Source organism: Dipodomys ordii, unplaced genomic scaffold (genome assembly GCF_000151885.1).
Source record: "Dipodomys ordii isolate 6190 unplaced genomic scaffold, Dord_2.0 Scaffold34, whole genome shotgun sequence".
Classification (NCBI taxonomy): Eukaryota; Metazoa; Chordata; class Mammalia; order Rodentia; family Heteromyidae; genus Dipodomys; species Dipodomys ordii.
Genome location: NW_012267250.1, coordinates 8,892,716 through 8,908,950, shown reverse-complemented (window position 1 = coordinate 8,908,950; position 16,235 = coordinate 8,892,716). Strand labels below are relative to the sequence as shown.

Genomic DNA, 16,235 nt, shown 5'->3' with positions numbered 1-16,235 from the left:
GGAGATATGAATATCATGGACCTTTACGATCAGGCTGGTTTTGAACCATGATCCTAAGATCTCAGCCTCCCAAGTAGCTAGGATTATAGGAGTGAGCCATTGGTGCCTGGCAATTATTTCTTTTTTGGGGGAGAAAAAGGTGATAAAGAGGGGCAGGAATGCAAAGGCCTATACCCAATGGCTTCTCCATTTCCAAATGGTAATAAAAATATGAAATTATGGCACTAGGGCACCTTTGAGGAAAAGAACACCTTAACCGGAGTAGGTTCATTGCATAACTCTTTAGTAATAGGCACAATTTTCAAGTAATGAAGTGGACTTCAAAAGACTAATTTCACTCTGGCAGTGGCTATCTGGTTTTCTTCTCGCCTTCTGGGGCTGGCTCTGTTTAGCATCGCAGGGACACTTTTCCACACAGTTTCTGGGAAACCAGCCTCTTATTCTTGAAACACCTTCTGTAAAGGGATCATCAAGAATTTTGTCTCCATACAGCCAGTATCATAACCCTCTTGTGGCTAAAATGAACTCACCTTTTTGCAGCTGAATAGGTTCTTCAGTGCAAGGGCTTGTGAAGAAAGTTTTTATTCCTCTATTCAAAGGACAGTAGGCACCACTGTAATTTTCTATTACCTTAGAGCGAACATGTCTGACTCTCTTGTCAGTTTTTTGTTTTAACTGTTCTATCATTAAGCTATATTGGTGACATCCTTCTCTTATTGGCCACTCCGGCCCATCTCCTTTAGGCACCCCTGAACATGTAAATACCTGTTTAAAATTCTTCCATCTACTTCCCATGTCATAGGGGAAAAACTAAGATTTCATCTAGCTGGTAATATTGAATTCGATCTTTAGCCTTCTCTTCAATCCATGATTCAATAGAAGTTTTTGTTTCTGAGAATTATTTTCATCTGGATAAAAAACAACATTCCAACAGCTATGGTTGTTCCTAAAGCTAATCCCAACGCAAACGAGGTGGCAGCAAATGCAGCTAAACCAAAGGGAACAACTGGGAGAGGATCTCTCCTTGCTGCACTCATATCAGTCTTCATGGTGTTCCACTCAAAGCAGAGCCGATTGTAAAGCTGTGTGTCCATAGTCATAACAAAAATGAAAGCTGCATGGATACAACCCAGTGGGGCCAAAAGGAGAAACAGTGTGAATGAAACATGATTTTGGTAACCACAACAGTTGTTGATCCAAGGACAGTGATGGTCCATCTTTATCACACATCTGTTGCACTTTCTGCAGAGATGTGATTGTGGTGCCTTGAAGGCTTGGCAAACGTTACAATACTGGAGATACGTGCTATCCTGAGAATATTCTGATTTCCACCCCAAAGGGATGAAGCCAGGACCAACAAGCATGACATTGAAGTAATTATAAAGAATCATGACAGTCCAGTTTATCAGCATGATGAAATTTACACTTCCTCCAGTTGTATGTAAGGGCCAATACCACAATACAGAGTCAATCATGGCCATTATAGAACATATTGCTGGGCTGGGAAGGTGGCTCAGTGGTAGAGCGCTTGCCTTGCATGCATGAGGCCCTGGGTTCAATTCCCCAGCACCACATAAGCAAAAAGAAAAAAAGCCAGAAGTGGCACTGTAGCTCAAGTGGTAGAGCGCTAACCTTGAGCAGAAGAGCTGAGGGACAGCGCCCAGGCCCAGAGTTCAGGCCCCACAACCGGACCCCCCCCCAAAAAAAAATAGAACATATTGCTATAACACTAAGGGCTATCATGGGACCCCAGTGACAGTGTCTCTTTAATTCTTGGAGATTTTCAAACTTGATAACTGAGCAGAATGTACCCATTTTGGTACAGAATGCTTTTCTACTTCTAAATAATTATAGATTTCCTTTTTCTGTGTACCCATGTCCATGTGTCACAAGTCCATGTGTGTTCTTGAAGTGTCATGCCTTCCCATTGTGGGAGGTGAATGCAGCTTGTGCCATTTTTACTGTTTGTACTCTGAACTCAAAATCAGGTAGGAGAATCCATGATCATGGGTTGAAACTCAGCCTCAGTACAGTCCTCAGTGTCTGCTCCTGGGCCATTGCATTTCTAGGACAGCCTGGGTTCACTCGGATCAGATTTTCTCCTCCTCGAATAACTCCATCATAAGCACCACAGCCAGAAATTAAGTTCTGATACCAGGGGGACTGGAACGCAGGACGTCTCTCTACCCGCCTGGTAGCTAATTTTTTGAGACAGGGTCTCATTGTGTAGCCCAGGCTGGCTTTGAGCATCTGATTCTCCTCCTCCTGTCTTTTGATTACTGGGATTACACTTGTGTGTACACACTTCATTGTCAACATTTTCCATAGATTAGTAGTGGATAAAAGGCTATGAAAATCAAGAGAAACACAAATTTCTTTTACTAATGCCTGCTGACTGCTACCTCCATTTTCTTACCTGGGAAATTGGTGTATGAATAGTATTAATTTGCTTCAGGGTCTTGTAACTTAATTCACACGAAGTACTTTTTATTGCTATGCTTTAGGGTTTCATACATAAGTTATTGCTGTCTTTATGCATAAACAATCCATGGTACCGTTTCATATCATGGCCACTGACCTCAGCCCAGGCTGCTCTCAGCTGAAGGTGATGTTTGTAGGACAGTGGTTACACTAGACTTAACATTATTCTAAAGTCTGAGAGGATCAATACATCCCTGTTCCCAAAAGCTCTTGTGCACAGCAAAGTGACACATGCGTAGAAGATTTTAAGTGTTTTGAATACAGCCCCATCTTCTTTTTGATAGGCTAGCCAAATTATATCTTACTAACAGAGAGTAAGAGGACTCAGATCATCACCATTTCATGGCATGATATTACCACTGTTTTCTTGGCTTTTGCCTGTGAGATGTGAAAAAATAGTGTTTTCATATTGCTCTACTTTGTGATTATAAATTTTTGATCACTGTAAAAGTAGAATAGGAAATGATGGTTTTAAAAACAGATCCTCAAGGGATAATGAGAAGGAACTAATATCCTGGCAGCTTATAAATCATTAGATGGATAAGAAGCTATTGGTGGTCTCGGCACGTAGCTCAGTTGCCTATCAGACAATGAAACATAAAATAAGGAAAAAGCTTTCGGTGATTGCTGTCCTTCATATTTTGTCTTAGGAGCCAGCTAACCACTCCATGTCACTGTACTTTGTGGTTCTGGTGACAGGTTCATAATCTGTTACTAAATGGAGATCCAGTATGGAAATCCTTGATCTGACATTTCTGTCTTGTAGTATTGATGTATGCATGACTGTAAGAGTAAAAGAGGATGATCTAGAATGTGAGTGGAAGATTGAGACTTACTTTCCTTCCTATGATGCCATGAAGGTTTGTCCTCTCTAAGTTTGGGATTTTCCTCCTTACCAATAGGTAATCATGAGGTTTACTTTGACAATACAAGGCTTATTTCTCCAGATGCTGGTTTAATTTGTGAAAGTCCAGAGTGATTATAGTTTTTCACACATTCCTTTCTCATAGTTCAGTTTTCTTTTTTTAATATATATTTTTATTGTAAAGGTACTGTACAGAGGGGTTACAGTTACATGAATAAGGTAATGAGTACATTTCCTATCAAGCATTATTACCCCCCCCCTTTGTTTTCCCCTACCACCCCTTCCCTTCCCATAGTTTAGTTTTCTTAAAGTATGGCCTGAATATTAATTTTTAAAAACTGACCAAAATATTTCCTAATATTTTTGGTTTTGGGTGTTAACATTTCTACAGGAAATGCTTTGGAATATATGGATGAATGTCATTCCTGTCTTGTAATCACCTCTTACCATGTTTTTAAGAAAAACTTGAATTTGTGATTGTATATTATGTAACAATAGTGTAGGATCCTTCAGACAACAGTGTGACTGACACCTGTAATTCACCATCTCAAAGCAATACTTCTAGCATTTCTTGTATTAGGGATAGTCTTTTGATATAAAATGGAGCCATACTAATATGGATCAACATGGTGACTAAATTTTAAAACTGATTTTCAGATCTAATTTTTTTTTTTGTCAATAGTCATTGGTAGAGTTGAACTTTAAAAAAGAGAAAGAAACAGCCTAAATCTTAAAAAAGAGGAAGAAACATAAAAGTCAGAATGCTTGGGCTAGAGCAAAGTTGAAAATATATGAATTATACCGTTTAAGAATGTTTGTCGGAGCTGGGAAGGTGGCTCAGTGGTAGAGAGCTTGCCTTGCATGCATGGGGCCCCGGGTTCGATTGCTCAGCACCACATAAGCAAAAAGAAAAAAGCCGGAAGTAGTGCTGTGGTTCAAGTGGTAGATTGCTAGCCTTGAGCTGAAGAGCTGAGGGACAGCACCTGGGCCCAGAGTTCAGGCCCCATGACCAAACCCCACCCCCCCCCAAAAAAAAGAATGTTTGTCAGGAGAGATCACTCTCCTGTATTACTAATAGAAGCCAATAAAAAAGATTAAAGTTTGAATACTTATCTTGGGGTTCAGTCCCCTTACTCAACTTATCTGACCTTTTCTGTTTGATTCAGACATATACTAGTTATTGCAAATAAGGGAAACCATGGGACCCATGCTTCTTTGGGCCTGGTTTACTTCACTTAATATAATTTTTTCTAAGTCTTTCCATTTCCTAACAAATGGGACAATGTCATTCTTTCTGATGGAGGCATAGAATTCCATTGTGTATATATACCACATTTTCTTGATCCATTAATCTACTGAGGGCCATCTGGGTTGGTTACATATCTTAGCTATGGTAAATAATGCTGCAGTAAACATAGTTGTGCTGGTAGCTTTAGTATGGTCTTGTTTGTGATCATTTGGGTAAATGCCCCAAAGTGGGATTGCTGGGTCATAGGGTAGCTCTATGTGGAGTCTTTTGAGGAACCTTCATACTGCTTTCCAAAATGGTTGAACAAGTTTACACTCCCACCAACAATGTAGTAAGGTTCCCTTCTAGGGATGCAGGTGGACCCATTGCAACAATGAGATGTACAAGTCTTTATCTTGAAAAACGAACTTCACAACTTTGGTGGGTGGGGGAGGCTCAGGTGGGGGGAAGTGGAGGGAGTATGGAAAAGGATGGGAAAGGGAAACAAAGAGGAGACAATAATGCTTGATAAGAAATGTACTTGTTGGGGCTGAGAAGGTGGCTCAGTGGAAGAGCTCTTGCCTTGCATGCATGAGGCCCTAGGTTCGATTCCTTAGTACCACATAAGCAGAAGAAAAAAAAAGAAGAAATGTACTCGTTATCTTGCCCATGTAATTGTAACTCCTCTGTACGGTATTCTCACAATAATAATAAAAAAAAAGAATAAAGTTTGTTACTTGTCAATATAGGTATTAACTTTCAGCATAAAATAACTTTGTCTTATGGTTTTAGAAATAAATATAAACTAAAAGTTTCCAGAAGTTATTCACATGCTGTGACTGAAATATACCACCCTTTCTCACTCAGTGCCTTAGATCAAATGGATCTTTTTGTACATCGTTCTCTCACTTATTTCCCTGAGAAAGGTCGAATGTGGTTTATACCCATTGTTTGTCACTTTTATGTAAAACCCTTCTGGGATTTGTGTTTCTCTCACTATCAGACATTGTGTGTGTACATCTGTGTATTCAGAGCTTGCATTTATTCCTAAATGCATTATACCTGAATTGTATGTGGCACCTATGTGTGTGTGTGTTTGTGTGTTTTCAAATTTGTACCGGATTTATCTTTTGTAAACTCTACATACTTTCTTTTTTATGTTTTAAATCATTTTAATATTTGCATTTTATAAATTGCTTAGAAAATTACCACTTAAACAATGATCTCTATTTTCACTTCCACATACTTTATTGTCTAGAGCAGTTTTAGGTTTATAGAAGAATTGAGTAAAAGTATAGAGAACTCCGACTTGCCTTCTCCTCTCCCCTTCTCTCCTCCACGCCCCCCCCCACCCCATACCTTGACTTGCCCTGGCTCTTAACATCTTGTGCAGAATGATAGTTTGAGATAATTGATTAATGAATATTGATTGCTGGGTCATTTGGTAAGAGTATATTTAACGCTGCAAGAAATAGTTAACTGCTTTAAAATTTTTTTTCATTAGCATTTCCCCCAAGCAATGTACAAGAATTCCTGTTATTCCACATTTTTGTCAGCACTTTGTATTATCAGCATTTTGGATTTCAGCAATTCTGTAAGTGTGGACTATTACATTGTTGTTTTAACTTGCAATTCCTCGTGGATATATAATATTGAGTTTCTTTTCATATGCTTTTTTGTCAGTTATATATCATCTTTTGAGATGTAAATGTTTAGTTTTTATTTTTAAATTGAGTTATTTCGTGTTAAGAATGCTTTATATAATTGGAATGTAGGTCATTTATCAGAAATATACTTTGCAAAATTTTCTTCAAGTATTTGGCTTATCCTTTTATTTTTTAACAGTGTCTTTCACCAAGCATAATTTAAATTGTAATCCCCCTTAAAATTTTCTTTTATACTCATACCTTTGATGTATCTAAAAACTCACCACCCACCAATTCCAAAGTTATTAGATTTTCTTCCAGAAATTTTTTTAATAACCTGTATATTCTTTTCCAGAGAGAAGGGGAGATAGAGGGAGAAGGACAGGGAGGGGGAGGAAGGGAGAGAGGAGGAGGGGGAGGAAGAAGGAAGTCAGGTATAAGGAATGTTGCATTTTAATTTCAAATTGCAGTTGCTCATCACTGTCCCACATAAAAGCAACTGACTCTTGTATCCTACAACTTTGCTATAGTTTCTTAATAGTTCTAAGAGTTTATTAATTAATTTAATTTTGTTAGTCTCTTGGTATTTTTCTGAATCTGTGAACAGTCATTAAATTCCAGTAGTAGGAATAAAATGTGGAGATATCATTGCTTTATGATCTTAGAACATCAAGTTTTTTCCTGATTAAGCAAGATATTAACTAGGGATTTTTTTAAAAGATCCTCCCCATTTTCAATCTGCTGAAAGTACATATATATATATATATATATTTTTTTTTTCCAGTTATGGGGCTTGAACTCACGCCCTGGGTGCTGCCCTTGAGATTTTTTTTTTTACTCAAGGCTAGTGCTCTTACACTTAGAGCTACAGTGAGTGTCACTTCCAGTTTTCTGGTAGTTAATTGGAGATAAGAATCTCTTCGACTTTCCAGCTCAGGCTGGCAGCCTCCCGAGTAGCTAGGATTATAGGCCTGAGCCACTCTTGCCGGCATGAAGAGAATTTTAATCATGAATGAGTGCTAGATTTTGTCAAGTGTTTTGCTTGCATCTATTGATAAGATCATATGACTTCTTTAGCCTGTAGATACAATGTACCCTATGAATTGATTTTTGAATGTTGAACTAGACTTACATATTTTGAATAAATTTCACTTGTCAAAGGTATATGATTATTTTTATATAGTATTGGACTTGATTTGTCAATGTAGTGTTGAGGAATTCAACATTGATGAATATTTGAGAGGCATTAGTGAGAGACATTAATTTATAAAATATTAATATGATATGGCTTATAGTTTTCTTTTCTTTTTGGGGTTTGAACTCAGGGCCTTACATTTGTTAGGCTACCACTTGAGTCATTCTCCTAACTTTTTTCTTTCTCCTAATGCCTTTGCCTAGTTTTGGTAATGGGGTAATGATGCTTTCCTAGAATGACTCAAGAATTATTACCTTTGTTTCTATTTTTTTTTGTAGAAAATGTACCTCATTTCCTTCTGAAATATTTGATAGACTGAATGCATCTGAAACTAGTGTTTTCTGTTACTGAAGGTTATTAGCTATTAATTCCATTTCTTAGATACAGGACCATTTTGGATTGTCTTTCCTTGTTTGACTTTTACTGGATAGCAAGATATCTTTCTAGGAATTGATCCACTTATCTAGGTTATAAAACATTTGTATACAGTTATTCCCAAAATTTTTTATTATCTTTTTAATGTTCATAGGTATGACATGGGCAATTTATCTCTTTTTTGGCTTAATAGCTTGGCTAGAGTTTTATTAATTCTAGTAATCTTTTCAGAGTCATAGCTTTTGCTTTTGTTGGCTTTCTATTTATTTATTGCTTTTGTGGTATTGGGGGTCAAATCCCAGGATTTTGACATACTAGGCAATTGTCCCACTATTGTCCCCATACCCCAGCTTGACCTTTCTGTTGTCTGCCTGTTTTCCATTTTTGTTAAGTTTTGCTTTCTATTTTTTCACTTCTGCTGTTTTTTTAGACTGACATGCTCTTATTTCTCTAGTTTACTAAGATGGAAGCCTAGATTATAGATTTTTAAACATCTTTATTCTTTTCTGATATGAGCTTACCACTCTCAATTTCCCTCAAAGCACTACTTTTACTACATTCAGTAAAATTTGATAATTTGTTTTTACTTTAAAATATTAAAATTTTATCTGTAACTAATTTCTGTCTGTCAGTCTGTCTCTATCTATCTCTCTGTTGTGATGCTGGGAATGAAGCCCACAGCTTCTCCAATGCTAGGCAAGTGTTCTACTGAGCTACATCTTTAGACCCTAGAAGTATATTGTTTATTGTTTAATATATAACAGTTTCCACTTATCTCTGTTACTGTTTTTAGTTTGATTCCATTATGGTCTGAGATCATACTTTGTTTGATTTTCATTGTTTAAAATTATTGAGGCATGCTTTACAGCTTAGAATGAGGTCTGTACTGGATGATGAGAGGAACACATCCTGCTACTGTTAGGTATTATGTAAATATCAGTTCAATATAGGTCCTTACTGATGCTGATATTCTTCAGTCTAGCTATGTCCTCATGGATTGTCTGCCTTCTGGATCTGTCTATCACTGATAAATTGACATTGAATTCTGTGCTACGATAATGGATTCATTTATTTCTCTCTTTAATTTTTTTTCTCTTTCTTTTGTTTGGCCTTACATGTTTTGATGTTCTCTTTTTAGAAACATTCATATTATTATGTCACATACCTTCTCAGAATATTGACTTTTTATTATTATCTAATTATTCTTTTTATCCCTGATGAGATTTTTGTTCTTTCCTCTAAAGTTTTGTGTTTACAGAATTGATGAGATTCTATATCAGCTTTCATTTGATGCATGTTAGCATATTCTATCTTTAGGTTTAAAGTATATTTTTATATTTAAAGTGATATTCTTTTTTTATTGTGAAAATACTGTACAGAGGGGTTACAATTACATGGGCAAGATAGTGAGTACATTTCTTATCAAGCATCGTAGCCTCCTCCTTTGTTTACCCTTCCCATCCCTTCCCAGTCTCCCCCCCTACCCCTCCCAATCCCCCCCACCCCCCCACCAAAGTTGTAAAGTTCATTTTCAACATGACAACTTGTACTTCTCATTGTTGCAACGGGTCCACCCGTACCCTTATTTAAATGACTTGTTTTTCCCCTTCCCCTCCACAAATTATACTGACATAAAGTGATATTCTTTTAGATAACCTTTAGATAGGCCTTTCTAAAGTTTATTCTAGCTCTCAATAGTACAGCAATTTTTGTTGTTGTTGTTGTTGTTGGTTGTGGGGCTTGAACTCCGGGCCTGGGCGCTGTCTCTGAGCTCTTCAGCTCAAGGCTAGTGCTGTACCACTTGAGCCACAACACCACTTCCCGTTTTCTCGTGGTTAATTGGAGATAAGAGTCTTACAGCCTTTCCTGACCAGGCTGGCTTTGAGCCACAATTCTCAGATCTCAGTCTCCTGAGTAGCTAGGATTACAGGCATGGGCCACTGGTGCCTGGCGGTATAGCAATTTAATAATATTAATTCTATGCTTTTCCACTTTATTATGTCTTTAATTTCTTCCTTTAGTGTAATTTGTGTGATGGGAGTCAGTCACCTCCTTGGTTAACTTTTTTTCTAGATATTTTCTTTTTGGAGGATTATTGGAGTGGGATTATTTTCCTTGTTTTATATCAAATGCATACTGATATTTGTTTGTCAATTTTATACCCTGCCAGTTTTTTAAAAATTGTTTATCAAATATGAGAGTCTTCTGGTGGTGCTGTTAGGGTCTTTTACGTATAAGATCAAATCATCTGCAAATAGGAATATTTTGATTTCTTCCTTTTTTATTTGTATTTATTTGGCCTGCCTTATTGGTCAGGCTAACAGTTTCAGTACTTTTAAAAGTGCTGATAGTGGACACCATTGTCCTGTTCTTGATTTTTCAGGAAATGTTTTCAAGTTTTCCTAATTTGGTATATTGACTATAGGCCTACCCATGTAGCATTTATAATTCATTTATGGTATGTTCCTTGTATTTCTAGTTTCATCAGAGGTTTTTTTTTTTTTAAATCAGGAGGGGGTGTTAATTTTTATAAAAGGTCTTTTCTTCATTGAAATGATTGTGATTTTTTTTCTTGATTTTATTTATGTGCTGTGTTACATTTTATATTTGTATATATGGAACCATTTTTCCATTTCTGGAATAAATTCAGCTTAATTATGGTGTTGTTGATTTTGGTTTGCAAATATTTATTGAGGCTTTTTGTACCTATGTTCATCAAGTATATCATCATATAGTTTTCATTTTTTGTTTTATTCTTGTCTTATTTGCTACTAGGTAATACTGGGATTGTAGAATGAGCTTAGTAGTTCTACTCTTTCGATTTTATGAAATAATTTGAGAAGCACTGGTGTTAGTTGTTCTTTAAATTTCTGATGAGATTCAGCAGTGAATCTGTTTGATATAGTTATTTGGCTTTCTTTGTTGGAAGAGTTGATACTGATTCAATCTTATTACTAATTGTTGATTTTTTACATTTTATATCTTCTTGGTTCAATTTTTGTAGGTCATATGTATATAGAAATTTATGCATTGCTTTTTTATTTTCTAATTTATTTGGATAGAAGTTTTCAAAAATGTTTTATAATGGTCCTCTGGATTTTATTGCTATCTACCATATAACCTTTTTCACCTTTAACATTATTGATTATCTCTCTCCCTTTAGGGCCTATGATCTAGCTTATTTTATATGACAACAGATTGGACCATAGGATGGCCAGATAACTGGGTGAAGGATATTTCTAAGTCTGTAAGATGTGTTGATGTGGGTATTTTTTGGAAAGGTCAGAATTTGAATTAGTAGACTGAATGAAGCAGCTGGCCCTTTGTGGGAAAGGGACTTCATTCAGTCTGTTGAGGGATTAAATAGAACATTTGCTTTCTGCCTAGAGCATTAATCCCCTTTTCTCTGTGCTTCTGGATTTTAGTACTTCCAACCTAGACTGGAGTCTGTACCATCAGCTATGTTGCATTTGTTTTTTGTTTTGCTTGTACACATGCAAATAAGGATTACTTAATAAATGGTAGTATTCATTTTTTTATTTTATTTATTTATTTATTTTTTCTGGTTGTGGGGCCTGAACTCTGGGCCTGGGCGCTGTCCCTCAGCTCTTCGGCTCAAGGCTAGAGCTCTACCACTTGAGCTACAGCACCACTTCCAGTTTTTTTTTTTTTTTTTTTACTACTTCCAGTTTTTTCTGCTTGTGTGGTGCTGAGGAATTGAACCCGGGGCCTGTTGCATGTAAGGCAAGCACTCTACCACTGAGCCACCTTCCCAGCCCCAAAATCCACACATTTTGTTACATGTAGGGACTGGATTTTACAAATAATTTTGTTAGGTTTTGTCTTTGGATGAACTTGGCTCCAGGGTCCTTCTTTCTCTGGGAGACTGCATTATTTTCTCATAAACGACACTTTTTTTTTTTTTTTAAGACTATAGGCCTAAAGTCCACAAGTCCCATTTTAGGTTCATCTACTCACCCCCCATATGCCAAAAAAGAGACATAGTAAAGGGCAGAGGAAGGAGTTTTATTATGTAGCAGCCATAGGCACACAGTACTTTGGTATATCTTCAGCCATATTCAAAGGTATAGACATTGGTTTCAGGTTATATAGGGAAAATAGTTAAAAAAATAATCTAGGTCATAGATGTGTTCTAACTGACTGTCCTCTTAATCTTTGTTCTTGGAGGAATTCCTAAGAATTGTCACCATTTTATTACTGGAACACCACAGGAACAAGGTAGTAGCTTGTGTGTTTTTTGGTCTGTTTTCTTTAAAATAATACGACGTCATTGCCTATCTGAGGGGCAGTTTGCCTTCCATGCATGATACTTAGCAGTGAATTTTCTCTTTCATCGTGGAGCCCAAGAGCTCAGAGCAAAGGGTACAGATACAAAATTGGGGGACTTTTAATTTATAGAGCCTAGATAAAGCATCTTTTCAATTGCCTCTTACAATACTCAGCATGTTCTTACCTCTCCAGACAAAAACAAAACACCAGGCTTTAAATACCTTCAATTAAAAAAAAAAGTTTTGTTTTGTTTTTTTGTTCCATGTTCTTAAATTACTTGGCACTAGTTATTGCTGCTAAGACTCACTAGTGCTGGAGTTTTCTGCAGTGCACCCTCCTCAATACCATTTCTTCCCTTAGTTACAAACATTTGTCAGAACACATTATGATTATGATTATTATGCTGTGCCAGTGCTGGGGCTGGGCGCTATCCTTTAGCTTTTTTTTTTTCCTAAGTCCAGCACACTACCTCTAGAGCTATGGCTTCACTTCTGACTTTGGCGTTAAGTAGATAGAGGAATCTTAACAACTGTGCTGCTCTGCCTGGTTTTGAAACACAGTCCTCAGATCCCAGTCTCCTGAATAGCTAGGATTACAGACATGAACACTAGAACCCAGCAAACACATTTTTTGTTCATTTGTTTTTTGTCTTTTTGTTTAGGTACTGGGAATTGAACCCAGAACATTGCACTTGCTAGGCAAGCACTTTGCCACTGAACTACATCTCAGCCCTGACACATTATTTATGATGATTATACTTGTGTATGTTCATTGTGAAAATTTTGAAAAGTACAGAATAATAAAGACAAAGCAACAGTAAGCCTAATCTTATTCCTCAGAAGTTGTTAGTTCACTAGGCCCATTTGCCCACCACTGGTAGGACAATCATGAATCCATGAATTTCACAAAAGATAAGAGTTTGGGTCGCCCCCCCCCTCCCGCCCACCAAACAGCCAAATGGAAAGAGATCAGAGACCCAAGTCTCAAATCTGCTCCTTGAGGATAGGTCTTAGTTGTATATGTGAGATGCTGAAGCAGGTGATGTCAGATGTGGGGTAGGTGACTCTAATGAGAAGTAAGTAATGGGTGGTCTCATGCAGAATCAAGCTTCATGGTTCTTCACTGGACACATGTTCAGAAAATGGCAGCTCTAACGTGCTATGAAGGGGCAGCTGTATCAAAAAGATGCCCCGGTGACCTTGCTCAGCCAGGCCACCTGTAATTTCCTGCAAAACAATTCAGGCAGTGTCACTAGGTTACCGATTATACACCAGAGGTATTATGTCCAGCAAAGCTAATGAGAGTTAGTTGCTTAGCCACAGAATTGGTGATCAAGGCCAATGCTGAAATACTTACATTGCTTTTATTTGTTTGGCTAAATTGACCAAAGAGCTTTGCCCACTTTTTCATTGTTCTCTCTCTGGGCTTTACTATCTTGCTTACTAAGGAAGTTACCAATTTCTATACTGCCGCCTACCCATCCATTATATTGTAACAACACTTTACCTCAGAAGTCAATATGAAGATCAGTTAAGTGGATGAATAGAAAGTATTTAGAATTGGGGCTGTGTGCTAAGTCAATTCTGGCTGTCATTTTAGAGTTGTGCTCTCATCAAAAAAGGTCGAATGGCCTCCCAGGGATTTTAAGTCAGGTCTTTAACTGCAAAGTTCATTGCTTGCTACTTTGCTGTTCTTCAGGATTATCTCAAACTTGTCCCATTCGAGGTTCTCTTTTCTTCCTAGAGATTTTTATTTTCCTCATCTTTGGCATTATATCTTCTGCTTTCCAACCAACAGAAACAATGAAATGCATCCAAGTGCATTTTTCTATGTTTGCACTTGAAGAGAAGGTTCCTATGTAGCCAGACATACTGTACTAGATAAGCAGCAGAGGGATTTTGAAAGAAAATAGAAGAAAGCTTAAAGGTTGGTAGTTGGAATTGTAACAGGACTGCAGTTTGGGGATCTGGGCACAAATTCAGTTTCTAGGATGGAGTTTATTTTCTGGGAAAACACATCTACCATTATGGCCCATTAGAGTCCTAGTCATGACTTTTCCTGTATTAGATGTGCTTGCAGGAATGCAGCCTGCTCCAGGGAATGGGTTTCTGTCTTTTGTGTTTCCACATCTTGTAGGGAAAACACACATCTGCTCTGCCACTCTCTATGCTTTTAAGTAAAGAACCTTATCCAAACATCCCTTCCAATTATAGATACCCTTTCCTGTTGTGGTTAAAGATCTATCTATCTATCTATCTATCTATCTATCTATCTATCTATCTATCTATCTATCTATCTATCTATCTATCTATCTGTTTACTAGGTTAGTATAATTTTATCTGAGAGCCTCAGCTTTCCCATAGGCTAAATTTCCTAGATCCTAAATTAATGATAAATATAACAACAACAACAACAACAATAATATATCTCCTAGTGTTTTTCCTATGCCATATATCAAAAAGTTTAATTGGAAACTAAGGTATTTTTAGAGAAAGAATTCTAGCTTAAAACCCAGACAAGGCAAAGGATGTATTATTTTGTAAAAATTTAACTTGATTAGATTTTACTGAGAAATGAAAACTTTTGATATCAGATAATGTCCGTTATACAATGGTATATATAGATCTTGAAAATTCACTAATTCTCTCTTTTTTCTTTTCCTTCCTTCTTTCTTTCTTTCTTTCTTTCTTTCTTTCTTTCTTTCTTTCTTTCTTTCTTTCTTTCTTTCTTTCTTTCTTTCTTTCTTTCTCTTTATTTCTTTTTGTTCTAGTACTGGGGCTTAAACTCAAGATCTGGGTCCTATCCTTTAAGCTTTTTCGCTCAAGGCTAACATTCTACCACTTGAGGTACAGCTCCACTTCTGGCTTTTTGGTGGTGGTTAATTGGAGATAAGAGTTTCCCCTACTGTCCTTTCTGGCCTTGTTTTGAATTAGGATCCTCAGATCTCAGCCTCCTGAGAGCTAGGATTACAGATGTGAGCCACTAGTACTCAACCACTTGTTCACTTTTTAGCTTTCCTAGGGCAGCTACTTTTTCTTTTTGAGAGACTTCTGTAGCTTCCTCCCTCCCCCAATAAAAATTAAAATCTAAGCTTTAAAAAAGTTTTATTTTTTTAGCTCTGACATTTCCCTTGTTCCCTGTGGAGAACTCCGGATATTACCTGTAATCCAGTTTTGACTTTCGAAAATGATTAGTCTTCAACTGTTTGTAGCTAAGCTGGCTTGCCCGAAGATCCATTAATAAAATATATTGTCATTGTCCATTATGGTGGTTTTGTACTGGTAGAAAGAAATCCCTGGCCAGCCCCCTGTTGAATTAAAATGAATTTGAGATCTGAGTGGAACAGCAATTTGTCCCAGGCATCTGGAGTCTTTCTTTCACACTCATTTTTTACAGTGACCTTTGTGCTTCCTCTTTATAGAGTTTCTTTGTTGGAAAAGGTCAGGAGGACAAAGGTATTAAAATTCTTTAGGTTTCTAACTCAGGCAACATTGATATTGCTTTTCCTGGGGTTTATCTTTTCCTTTGAATTTCAAAATAAAGGTGGTTACTCTAAAAGCTCTGCTTTTGGATATTTTTATTTTTATTTTTTTGGTGAGATTACCTTAAATTTGTTTCAGAATTTAAGTATATGTTGATTGCTAAGTACTCAGCATTAAAATGTATGGTAGGGCTGGATTATTTTTGTTTTGTTCTGTTTTGTTTTCAATTTCAGGTAGCATTGAGATAGTGTTAAAACACGAGAAAAAAAAACCCATTGCGATCTGAAATAAGAAAATACTGTAGTAACCATTTATCTAGGTTGAAGATAGGCTTACAGCCTCTTGTTTGATTTTGGTATTACCTTTCTATTAGTAAGTTTTTATTTCCCTTTCCTTCCTCTTTCCCCCTTCCCTTTTCCTTTCCCTTTCTCCTCCATTCTTCCTTTCCCCCTTCCCCTTTTTCCTCCCCTATCCCGTTTTCTTTCCTTCTGGGGTTTGAATTCAGGGCCTGGACACAGCTTTTTCACTCAGGCTGGTGTTTTACCACTTGAACCATAGCTCTACTTCTAGCTTTTTCCTTCCTTCCTTCCTTCCTTCCTTCCTTCTTTCCTTCCTTCCTTCTTTCCTTCCTTCCTTCCTTCCTTCCTTCCTTCTTTCCTTCCTTCTTTCTTTT

General features: G+C 37.1%; 1 pseudogene; it reads right to left on the bottom strand.

Annotated features, from left to right (window-relative positions):
* Positions 1-349: 349 nt before the first annotated feature.
* On the bottom strand, positions 350-1,918 carry LOC105986233 (annotated as a pseudogene).
* Positions 1,919-16,235: the final 14,317 nt, after the last annotated feature.